Here is an 11782-nt window from a genome sequence, read left to right as displayed (position 1 = left end):
AGTAGTAGTAGTAGTAGTAGTAGTAGTAGTAGTAGTAGTAGCAGCAACAGCAGTATCAATGATAGTGTAGCTAGTAGCAGCAGCAGTAGTAGTAGTAATGATAGTAGTAGTAGTAGTAGTAGTAGTGGATATAGTTGTAGGAGTAACAACATCGATGATAGTGATGGTGGTAGTACTAGTAGTAGTAGCAGCAGCAGTAACAGCATCGATGATTGTATAGTTTGCAACAGCAGCAGTAGTAGTAGTAGGTAGGTAGTAGTAGTGGATATAGCTGTAGGAGTAAGAACATTGATGATAGTAGTAGTAGTAGTAGTAGTAGTAGTAGTAGTAGTAGTAGTAGTAGTAGTAGTAGTAGCAGCAGCAGCAGCATCAAAAGCAGCAAGAAACTAGTGCAAGTAACTATTACTATAATAGTAGAGAGAAACACTCTGCTCCCCCTACTCTACCCCTCCCCCCTCCACGGAGTAAGAGTAACCAAAGTTGCATGATGGACTCCTTTCATTTTCCGCCCACCAAATCCCCTCTCTAGGCTTTGATCAGCTTGAGAGGCTACAGCAGAGCATGCCATCAAAGTGACACTGGGGTAAAATATACGAAGCCTAGTATACCCATCGTGACTACCATCCAAACATAGTCGATGCCAGCCCACTCTGGCCCCTGTGCCGGTGGCATGTAAAAAGCACCTCCTACGCTCTCGGAGTGGTTGGCGTTAGGAAGGGCATCCAGCTGTAGAAACACTGCCAGATCAGACTGGAGCCTGGTGCAGCCTTCTGGCTTCCCAGACCCCATTTGAATGGTCCAACCCATGCCAGCATAGAAAATAGACATTATATGATGATGATGATGATGAGCAGTTTATGATAATAACTTATCCCTTTTGATACTGAATTACTAAAATACACTGATTATGTTTAAGTTAATTTAAAAATAATGAAGAATTTAGTATTACAACGTTGTCTTCATTAATCTATTCAATACAAACCTGGTTGAAAACACCTCTGTCTCTGTAGTATAAATGTCTTGTTTTCGTGAATTTTGAATTAAAATCTTCCATCAAACCTTAGTTACAATTTATCTTCTTAACATTAGCTTAATGATAAATAAGTTATTTGACTAAATTCTTATTTATATTAAAAATCAATTGAAAGAAGCACAAAGCATCTCAAAATAAATACGGAAATGAAAGGGTTAAGCTGGTGCTTGGAAAATAGACTGACAGGAAATTTTGTGGAAGCATTTTAATTTAGATAAACTTTAAATCAATAGATTTGTATATAAGAAAACCAGGGGTCATCTCAGGTAGCTTGGTATTAAAAGGGTTAACTTTTGAAGTTATTAAAATATTATAAACATTTGAGAACATGAATTAATTAAGAAAACAATTGATTTCTTGTGTCTTGGGAGAGTCATTTTCTTTTTGTGCCTTATTATGTAACACACTCACTGGTAAAATACATAGAAAATACGCAAACTCAGACATGCAAGCACATGCATATGCAGGATACATACATACAGATGCACACATACATACATATTTACAGATGCATACACACATATATACATATTTACAGATGCATACACACATATATACATATTTACAGATGCATACACACATATATACATATTTACAGATGCATACACACATATATACATAAACATGCATGCATACATACACACATACATATGTACATGCATGCATGCTTAGGCACACACACACACTCACACTGACCCACGTACATGCGCACAAGTAAACAAAAAGGAATGCAGTGTAAATAATGGACAGAGTCAAGACTATTGAAAAGTTGCAAGATGCAACGAAAATTTTAGGAAACCAAAAATAAGGAATAAGTGGAAATTCTACCGGTGAGTGTATATATATATATGTATGTATATAATGTATTTAATATAAGGCACAAAAAGAAAATGACTCTCTCCAGACACAACAGAATATGCTTCAACACACGAACTCAAATAAAGAATCTTGCAAACCAAATCCCAAAATGAAAAATTGATTTGTTAGTTGGTTAGATATGTAAACAATTGACTAACAATAAAGAAGGGAAACTGAACCAGTGTATGTGTTATTATTGTTGTAATGACTCTCCCAAGACCCAACAAAATGAATGAATTTTTATCATTTTTTTAACCTTTTAGTATTTAATCAGGTCATATCCAGCCAAAACATTTTACCTGTTTTATGTTCAACCTGGACAGATCTGGCCTCTCACACCTACCCTATAATATCATTCTAAAAATATACAATTTCATTATTGAAATCTTTAAGCTACAAGACAATGCACAATTAAGTCAAAGCCTTGTGAATAAAGAAACTCTTTATACTCTTTACTCTTATACTCTTTCTTTTTACTTGTTTCAGTCATTTGACTGTGGCCATGCTGGAGCACCGCCTTTAGTCGAGCAAGTTTTTGGAAGCCTAGTACTTATTCTATTGGTCTCTTTTGCTGAACCACTAAGTTACAGGGACATAAACACACCACCATTGGTTGTCGAGCGATGCTGGGTGGGACAAACACAGACACACAAACATATACGCACACACACATACACATATACATATATACGACGGGCTTCTTTCAGTTTCCATTTACCAAATCCCCTCACAAGGCTTTGGTCGGCCCGAGGCTATAGTAGAAGATACTTGCCCAAGGTGCCACGCAGTGGGAATGAACCTGGGACCATATGGTTGATAAGCAAGCTACTTACCACACAATCTTTTCCCAGAGTAATCTGAATGCTAAAGGGCTAAACATCTTGAAGCACCCACATAAAGCTGTGAATAAGAGTATGGAAATATTGGATTTGAAAAGCCATTTTGGATAGAAAAAGTCATAGACAACTTTCTGCATTTTCTGTTCAAAAGGATTTTTTCTATCCAATATTAATAGACTATTATTAATAGCTTTATGTAAGATGGCAAGCAGGTATTGAACATCTCTGTGGCAAAATGGACAGGACACTTCGTAAAAAGAACAAGAAAACATCTTTAAAGCCAGATCATTTGAGATTAGTGCAAGAAACTTGGCAAGAAATTGCACAAGAGAATATTCATCATCTGATCAGTAACATACCTGAAAGGGTCCATGCATTGAAAAATGAAAAATGCATGTCTACAAAATATTAAATGTTCACACAATAACAATTAATAAATAAGTTGAATGTATAATTTCAGACTTAAATACCTTCTGTCATGTCTGTGTATGCATATATATATATATATATTGTATCTGTCATGCCTGTGTATGCATGTGTATGTGTATATATATATATATATATATATATATATATTATGGAGATGTACTTGCATAGCAAATGGCTTAATCTGAGATTGTGTGCTGAAACAAAAACAATTGCAGCATGGGTGGTGTTTATAAGCCACTTCAAAACCCACAAAAGCTGTTAGATTCACTTCAACATTTAAATTTAATTTGTCAAAATGTTTTCGTCACTTTGACACTGCGACCTGTTCACTGACAAAATTCCGTGTAGCACAGAATTTAGTCAGTGAACAGGTCACAGTGTCAAAGCGACGAAAATATTTTGACAAATTAAATTTAAATGTTGAAGTGAATCTAACAGCTTTTGTGGGTTTTGAAGTGGCTTATAAACACCACCCATGCTGCCATTATATATGTATATGTATATATATATATGTGAAGGCGCATGGCTCAGTGGTTAGGGCGTCGAGCTTACGATCGTGAGGTTGTGAGCTCGAATCCCGGACCGGGCTGCGTGTTGTGTTCTCGAGCAAGGCACTTTATTTCACGTTGCTCCAGTTCACTCAGCTGTAGAAATGAGTTGCGACGTCACTGGTGCCAAGCTGTATCGACCTTTGTCTTTCCCTTGGATAACACTGGTGGCGTGGAGAGGGGAGGCTGGTATGCATGGGCGACTGCTGGCCTTCCATAAACAACCTTGCCCGGACTTGTATCTAGGAAGGTAACTTTCTAGGTGCAATCCCATGGTCATTCATGACCGAAGGGGGTCTTTACCCTTATATATATATATATACATATATATATATAAAATCATCATCATCATTTGGTCTGGTGCAGGCCCTCAGCTTACCAGTGCTGGTCACACTGTCCAACATGGGTTGGACAGTTTGATCAGCACTCGTAAGCTAAGGGCCTGCACCAAACCTCAGTCTAATTGGCATGGTTTCTATGGCTGGATGCCCTTCCTAACGCCAACCTCTCCAAGAGTGTAATGAGTGCTTCTATGTGCCATCGACATGAGTGCCATTTGTATGACATCAGTATCTGTCACAACTAAGATTTCACTTGGGTTGATGGCTCTTCTTCTCAAGCATAGTATTTTGTGAAAGGTCTCAGTCATTTGTCATTTCCTCCATGAGGCCCAACACTCAAAATGTGCTTTTTATGTGCCACCAGCATGGGTGCTAGTTACATGAAGCCAGCATTGGTATATATATATGTCAACAGAGTGGGTGTGCATATTTTCCCTGAGTTATGGACTCTTAGATGACACATATACATACATATATATGCACACACACACACACATATATAATATATTTATATACTTTATCATACACTGTGTGTGTGTGTGTGTGTGTGAGAGGGAGAGAAAAAGAGAGAGAATGAATATGTATGCATATGTATGTATATATGTATGTCTGTATATATATATATATATATATATATATATATATAATGTATTTAATATATACATTATTATACTGTATGTGAGTGTCAGTGTGTTTGTGCGTGAGAGAGAGAAAGAGAGAAAAAGTGAGAGGACGTGTATGTATATGTATATATATATGTATGTGTGTGTGTGTGTGTATATACACATAAATACATGCAATATATACATATATATATATACACGTATTTATTTCATATGTATGTATGCGTGTATGTATATACACCTATGTAGGTTGAACCAACACAAGGAAGGACTATTCATAATTCTCAGGTATCTCGCTCTATATATAATTTTCAGTAAACGACAGACAATATAATTTCATTTATTTTCCTTTGAGCTCTTAATAACTTCAGAAGATAATGCAAATTGTTAATAGCCCCCGAAAATCTCTTTTTATTCTACGTTTAAGTACCATTTCCTTAATCGAATTTGGCAACACTAGGACAGTATTGTTTTCTTGTATACTTTTCTGCTAATTATTTTGCTGCTGTCCTTTATGAAGTTAAAACTAAATAAATTAGTCCTAGAGTGGGAGTTTCATCAGAGAAGGAGTGAAATCACATTTCATTCAATGGATTTTGCCATTGTTTAGATAGAATTTGGAAATAGAAAAGAGACTTGGTCTTACTAAACACAAATGCAAAGGTCATATCTACATTAATGGAAGTTTATAAGAAAATGTCACTAGTTTATTTAGTTTTAATTTCATAAAGGATTACAGTAAAAATAGTAAGCTAAATGTAATGTTAAAAGAAAATAATACTATCTTAGAGTTGCTGAGTTCCATTAATGATATGGTACTTATGCATAGAATAAGAAGAGAATTAGAAGCTTTTGGACTATTAATAATTTTCACTTCTAAAACTTATTCAATTAATGATGGTTAAAAACTCAAAAGAAGAAAACTGATAAAATTTCTTCTTATGTTGTACTTAATGAAACTTGTGTGTATTTGTGTGTGTAATGTGTAGGTATGTGTGTATATTTATTAGCATACATACATTCATACTTACTTATATTCATACATATCATCTTGCACTTAATGAAACTTGTGTATGTATATGTACATAAAGACATCTATACATACACATATGTATATTTGTATGATGTGTGTTTGTGCGTGTGTGTCTTTGTGTGTATGTGTGTGTGCATATGTGTATGTAGCTGTCGAGATTATAGAAGCTGTAGCATAAGTACAAACAGACAACAGAGTGGTCAAATAATATATATATATAATATAAAAATAAATGTTATAGTGCTATGTAATCAATTTAGATCTTTTCCCGCACCCTTCCTTCTCCACCTTCTTTTCTCTTCAACGGTTTCAATACAAGTCTGTTCAAAGAGTCCAGTTCCTTTAATGCTGAGAGTTCTCCAAGCTACTTTGATCAGTGGCTGAATCCGTGTAAGAAGTCACATCTTCACTCACACGACACTTCTTCAGCTTTCGCTTAAGAGATTCTTTCTATTGCTTCATTGGTGCTACAACAGATCACTTACAACCAGCAAGCTGACAGTAAGAACTAGCTCAAGAATGCAAATGTGTTGCATAGAAGCCACATGACCATCCCATCAAAGATGATGACTCATTATAGCAATACTTGCTTACCAGTGGCTTTAGGAGTAGGCAGAACCATTACCATGCTGGGCAAAATGCTGAGTGGAATCTCATCTGTTTTTATGTTGTCAGTTCAAGTTCAAACTTTGTCTTTCATCCTTTTGAAGTTAATAGAATAAGTACCATCTGAGTTCTTCCCAACTCCCCTCAATTTGCTGGCCTTGTGTTAGAAGCTGAAACCAAAACCAGTACAGGACCCCTTTAGAAAATTACTATTCTTAAATCCCATAACATGAGATATTCAGCAACAGTACTTTGTAGTAAAGATTGTTTGCCAACATAACATGGCAGTCCTGGTTTAGGACTAATGTTGCTGTAATGTAGCCCCAGGAGCCATCATCTCCAACTGTCTATACAACACGATCTGTGTTTTTATATTTTTGAACAAGGGGGTGCTAAATTCTCTTGCTCGAAAATATAAGGACACAGATTGTGTCATATAGCCAGCTGGAGACAATGTCCCTTGGGGCTAAATTACAGCAACATTAGTCCTAAACCAGGACTGCCATGTTATGTTGGCAAACAATCTTTACTACATAGGATCCCTTTGTTGGGTATCATGTATTGCCATTTGATTTCTCCAGATTTTGCAAAGAGAACAAATATGGAAATTGTTTAATTGAATTATCTGCATACAGGGCCCATGACAATGCACCATCCGATAGTACAGGCAGTACTACTACTTTATGTGTTTGAATCACCTGTTTCAAGCATAGCCGAAAAGTAGATACTGAATTACTTTGGACACAAACTTGCCAAACACAATACATCACTGTAAATAGTCCAGAGATAGTTTCAATTTCAAGAATAGCTGCTTACATCCCATTGGGAAAGCAATAATAAGTAAGATATTTGAATCCTTCCAAAGGTGTTTGCCTGCCAGAAGCAACACTTTTCCATTTCTGGAGAAGATATTCAGATGTACAGCTGGGTTTCGCTGTCTAAATAGATAAAATCTTCCACCATTTTTAGCACATTTACATCAAGAGTGAAATCTAGAATACTCCAAAAGCATCTGAGTTGAGGTTCGGGTTGGTGAATTTTTAAGTACTTCCAAAAAATAGCAATCAAATCTCCTTCAAATCATATTTTAATATCCTAAAACTAAAAGGAAGTATACTTGGATAATCTTATCTTTTTACATCTGGATGGATACCCTTCCAAATGCCAACCAATTTACAGATATGAGACTAGAAATTTGAAAAGAAGCAGAAGAGTTATTTGATACCATTAAACTAGTTGCTTAATTATAGCACCCCGGGAGGGAAGAAAGACAAAATCGATTTCAGCATCATTTCAACATAGAAGGCAAAAAGCCAGAAGACATACCACAAAGTTTTTCTTCATTGCTTTAATCATTATATTTTGAGTTGAAATTCAGTAGAGGTGAACACATAATCATTGTTCGACCGTGGTCGAGACAATGGAATTTACTATGTTACACCAGACTTCACGGTCCATCATAGCATTATGGAGGTCCTGTTGCTGGATGCCTTTATCCCTGGAGATTACATAAGGGTAGGAGAGTGTGTGCCCTCTGGTATTGCGAGCAGATGGCTTCCAGAGGAGAAGAGTAGAAATTACTCCGTTTTCAGCTCTACAACAATGTCCAGCAAACTGGATTCTTCTACCTTTCACAAGAGATGATACAGGTGGTAGTTTCCCATATATTTGTACTTTGGTTGGATGACACTACCACAAGAGATTTTGAGCTTTCATAAGGAGGTGAGTGTAAGTTCCATCCAACCGCCTCTCAGGTTTCTTTGATAACGTCCAGGTTTCTGAGCCATATAGTAGAATTGGTTCGACTGTGGCTTTGAAGATTTTAAGTTTGAAATCTCTACTTAGATTTGATGACCAGATCTGATGAGGTGAACTATGTCTTTCACCATTACAAGAACTGGTAATATAACTACCAATCAAGTATTGTGGTTTAATCACTCATCCCTAGTCTTCTATCTTATAAATCTGTTAGAAATGAAATATTATTATAAGTGCAGAAATAATCACATGGTTGAATGGTTTGCTACATGGTCACATGGTGTCAGGTGAGATACCAGAGTGAATCGTCTTTGGCTGGTGTCTTGTTTTGTAGTCTTGTAATGGTCAATACCTTGTGTAAAGTTTTAGTAGACAGAGACTGCATAGAAGCTTTTTACACACTCTCACACACACACATTCATACATGCACTCACACATACACATACATGCTCACACACACATATATGCTCACACACAAATACACTCACATATGCACTCAAACACTCATGTACACATACACATGCACACACATATACACACTCACACACACACATTCACAAACATACACTCATACACACACATTCACACACACTTACACTCATACAAACGCACACATACATACTGACATACACACACACATGTCTAGGTAGAGTATGGTCAAATGATTGAAAAGTCTGCTCATATAGTCCAGAGCTTAATATAACTCTTTACTCTTTTACTCTCTTTTACTTGTTTCAGTCATTTGACTGCGGCCATGCTGGAGCACCGCCTTTAATCGAGCAACTCGACCCCGGGACTTATTCTTTTGTGAGCCCAGTACTTATTCTATCGGTCTCTTTTGCCGAACCGCTAAGTAACAGGGACATAAACACACCAGCATCGGTTATCAAGCAATGCCAGGGGGACAAACACAGACACACAAACACACACGCATATATATATATACATATATATATATATATATATATAATATATATATATATATATATATACAGGTAAACAGTAAAATTAATTACAGACATGGACAAGAACATGAAACACCACAGAGACAACACAAGAACCACAGGACGGGACATTTGAAGCCCTCAGTCATCAGTCAAGAACCAGATCATCTTAGCAATTTCGGCTGATTAATCTTGAGATTGCTCCGATATGGCCAGCCCGCCAAGGGAAATCTAAGCCAAGCGCATTAGATCCCCTGGAAGAAAGCTTCGAATGTATACAACGAAAGGACGGAAAACGATCGAAGTACACAAACAAAAATACAGAATACGTGACACCAATAAGAATACAAAAACGTAAAACAATAACGGTAAAAATAAAAAATAAACACAAAACAAAACCAGGACGTAGGACAAGGGTCTTTCGACAGGACGATTTGAGTATGGGGCTGGCTTGTGAAGTTGTGCCTAAAGGCCACGGGGAGACGAACAAATACGTGTTGCTTCTGCGGCGCTGAAAACGAAAAGAGCGCTCAACAGCGGCTAGCTGTCACGTAGAACAAAAGACAGGAGAAAGGGACAGATGAAAAGGGAGAGAAGGTGGACGAGGGAGGAGAAGAAAGAGACAGATCGAGGGGGCTGGAGGTGAGAGAGATAGAGAAACGTAGAAGGGGGGGGAGACGGATGGAGAGGGAAAGAAGGAAGTGGAATAAGGGAGGAGAGAGAGAGAGAGAAAAAGAGACAGATTAAGAGTCGTATCAAAGCTAGAGAAAAAAATATACTTATCGTATAAGGACAATTGTGGATACGTAGCCGCCGATTATATAGGTAAACAGTAAAATTAATTACAGACATGGACAAGAACATGAAACACCACAGAGACGACACAAGAACCACAGGACGGGACATTCGAAGCCCTCAGTCATCAGTCAAGAACCAGAATATACAACGGGCTTCTTTCAGTTTCCGTCTACCAAATCCACTCACAAGGCTTTGGTCGGCCTGAGGCTATAGTAGAAGACACTTGCCCAAGGAACCCGGAACCATGTGGTTGGTAAACAAGCTACTTACCACACAGCCACTCCTGCACAGTATCATGGACAAATGGCATTGTCTGTAGCCTTGGAGTGATTCAAGCCTTGTGAGTGAAAATGAACAGAGTGAAAATGAATTGTACCAGTAGTTCAAAAGGTACAGCCTTGTCACACACTGCATTATTGTACCATACAGATTCTGCATGAGAAATACATTAAGGGTACACATGTATGTGGAGTACTCAACCACTTATATTTAAATTCAATGAGTAAGAGTTACACTTGATTGAACAGTTGAATATTTGTCAAACGACAAGGCTTCCCCACATATGCATATGTTTAGTACATCTGTCTATCTGTCTATCTGTCTATCTATCTTTGTGTGTGTGTGTGTCTTTGTATTTGTCCCCATCTCTGATTGACAAATGATAGAAGATTGCCAGGCTTTAAAAAATGTACTGGGATTGGTTTGTTCAACCAAACTGCTCAAAGCAGTGCTCCAGCATGGCTACAGTGTACTGACGACTGTAACAAGCATGTGTGTGTGTGTGCTTACATATACACATATATACATACATATATACATACATACATACATACATATACAGTTCTATATTTAAGAGATGAGGAATTACGTACATTATTTACATTTGATGGGCATATGGCCTAGTGGTTAAGAAAGCAGGCTACTAACACCAACATTCCGAGTGCAATTCCAGGTAGTGACCTAAATAATAATAATAATAATAATAATAATAACATCGAAAAATACCTTAGGAATGAGAACCCACGTTCGAAATTTCTCCAAGACACCTGATGAAGGCTGGAGGGTATATTGGCCGAAACATTGTGTTAACTACCAACAAGATGAGAATAAATATCCATCAAATATAAATAATGTAAATAATGTATACATACATATATATCCATATATTTCTGTATATGTTTGTGTGTGTGTGTATATATTGGGAGAATTCACGAAAAATCAATATATATATATATATATATATATATAAAAATTCCTTCTCGAGCCATGCCAGGCTCATGAGAGCTGGCATCCTTGTTTCAGTGGTGTATAAATTCCCCACCTGGATGGGACGCCAGTCCATCACAGGATTATTCACTTTGCCAGCTGAGTGGAATGGGGTAACATGAAATGAAGTGTTTTGCTCTAGAACATAACGCATCACCCAGTCTAGGGATTGAAACCACAATCTTATGATCACAAGTCCAACACCCTAACCACTAAGCCACACACCTCTACATATAAATATATACACACATATGTGTGTGTGTATATATATACACACATACATACCTATGCCCACACTCTCACACACATAAATATATGTACATATGTACACACAGGCATATATACACATATACACAACATATATGTATATATATGTCTATATATGTATCTGTGTTTATGTAGATTGTGCTATGTTATTTCCTTTCATGCCATATGACAAAAGTTACTCATTGAATAAATAGAAATTAAATTAAATAAGTAACCAATATTGGAATTGATGTGATTGAGTAAAGCCTTTGAAGGCACTCTTCCAGAATGGATACGGTCTGATGAGAGAAATGAGTAAAAACATATATACACATTTTATTACACATAAGTGACAGAACTGGCGGAACATTGCAGTATATTGTTATGGCTGTTTGTATTGCTAGTTCAAATCTCATTGTAATTAATTTTATCCTTCTGGGTTGATGAAACAATTATAAAC

General features: G+C 36.8%; 1 long non-coding RNA gene across 1 annotated transcript; it reads right to left on the bottom strand.

The window, feature by feature from the left end:
* Positions 1-744: 744 nt before the first annotated feature.
* Positions 745-11316, bottom strand: LOC118764710. The gene is made up of 3 exons (XR_005000516.1): positions 11195-11316; positions 6832-6834; positions 745-757 (listed from the first exon to the last, which is right to left on the bottom strand). It is a non-coding gene; the product is annotated as an uncharacterized LOC118764710 (long non-coding RNA).
* Positions 11317-11782: the final 466 nt, after the last annotated feature.

Source organism: Octopus sinensis, linkage group LG9 (assembly GCF_006345805.1).
Source record: "Octopus sinensis linkage group LG9, ASM634580v1, whole genome shotgun sequence".
Lineage (NCBI taxonomy): Eukaryota > Metazoa > Mollusca > Cephalopoda > Octopoda > Octopodidae > Octopus > Octopus sinensis.
Note: the sequence above shows the minus strand (reverse complement) of the source record. Positions and strands in the feature narration are given on the sequence as shown.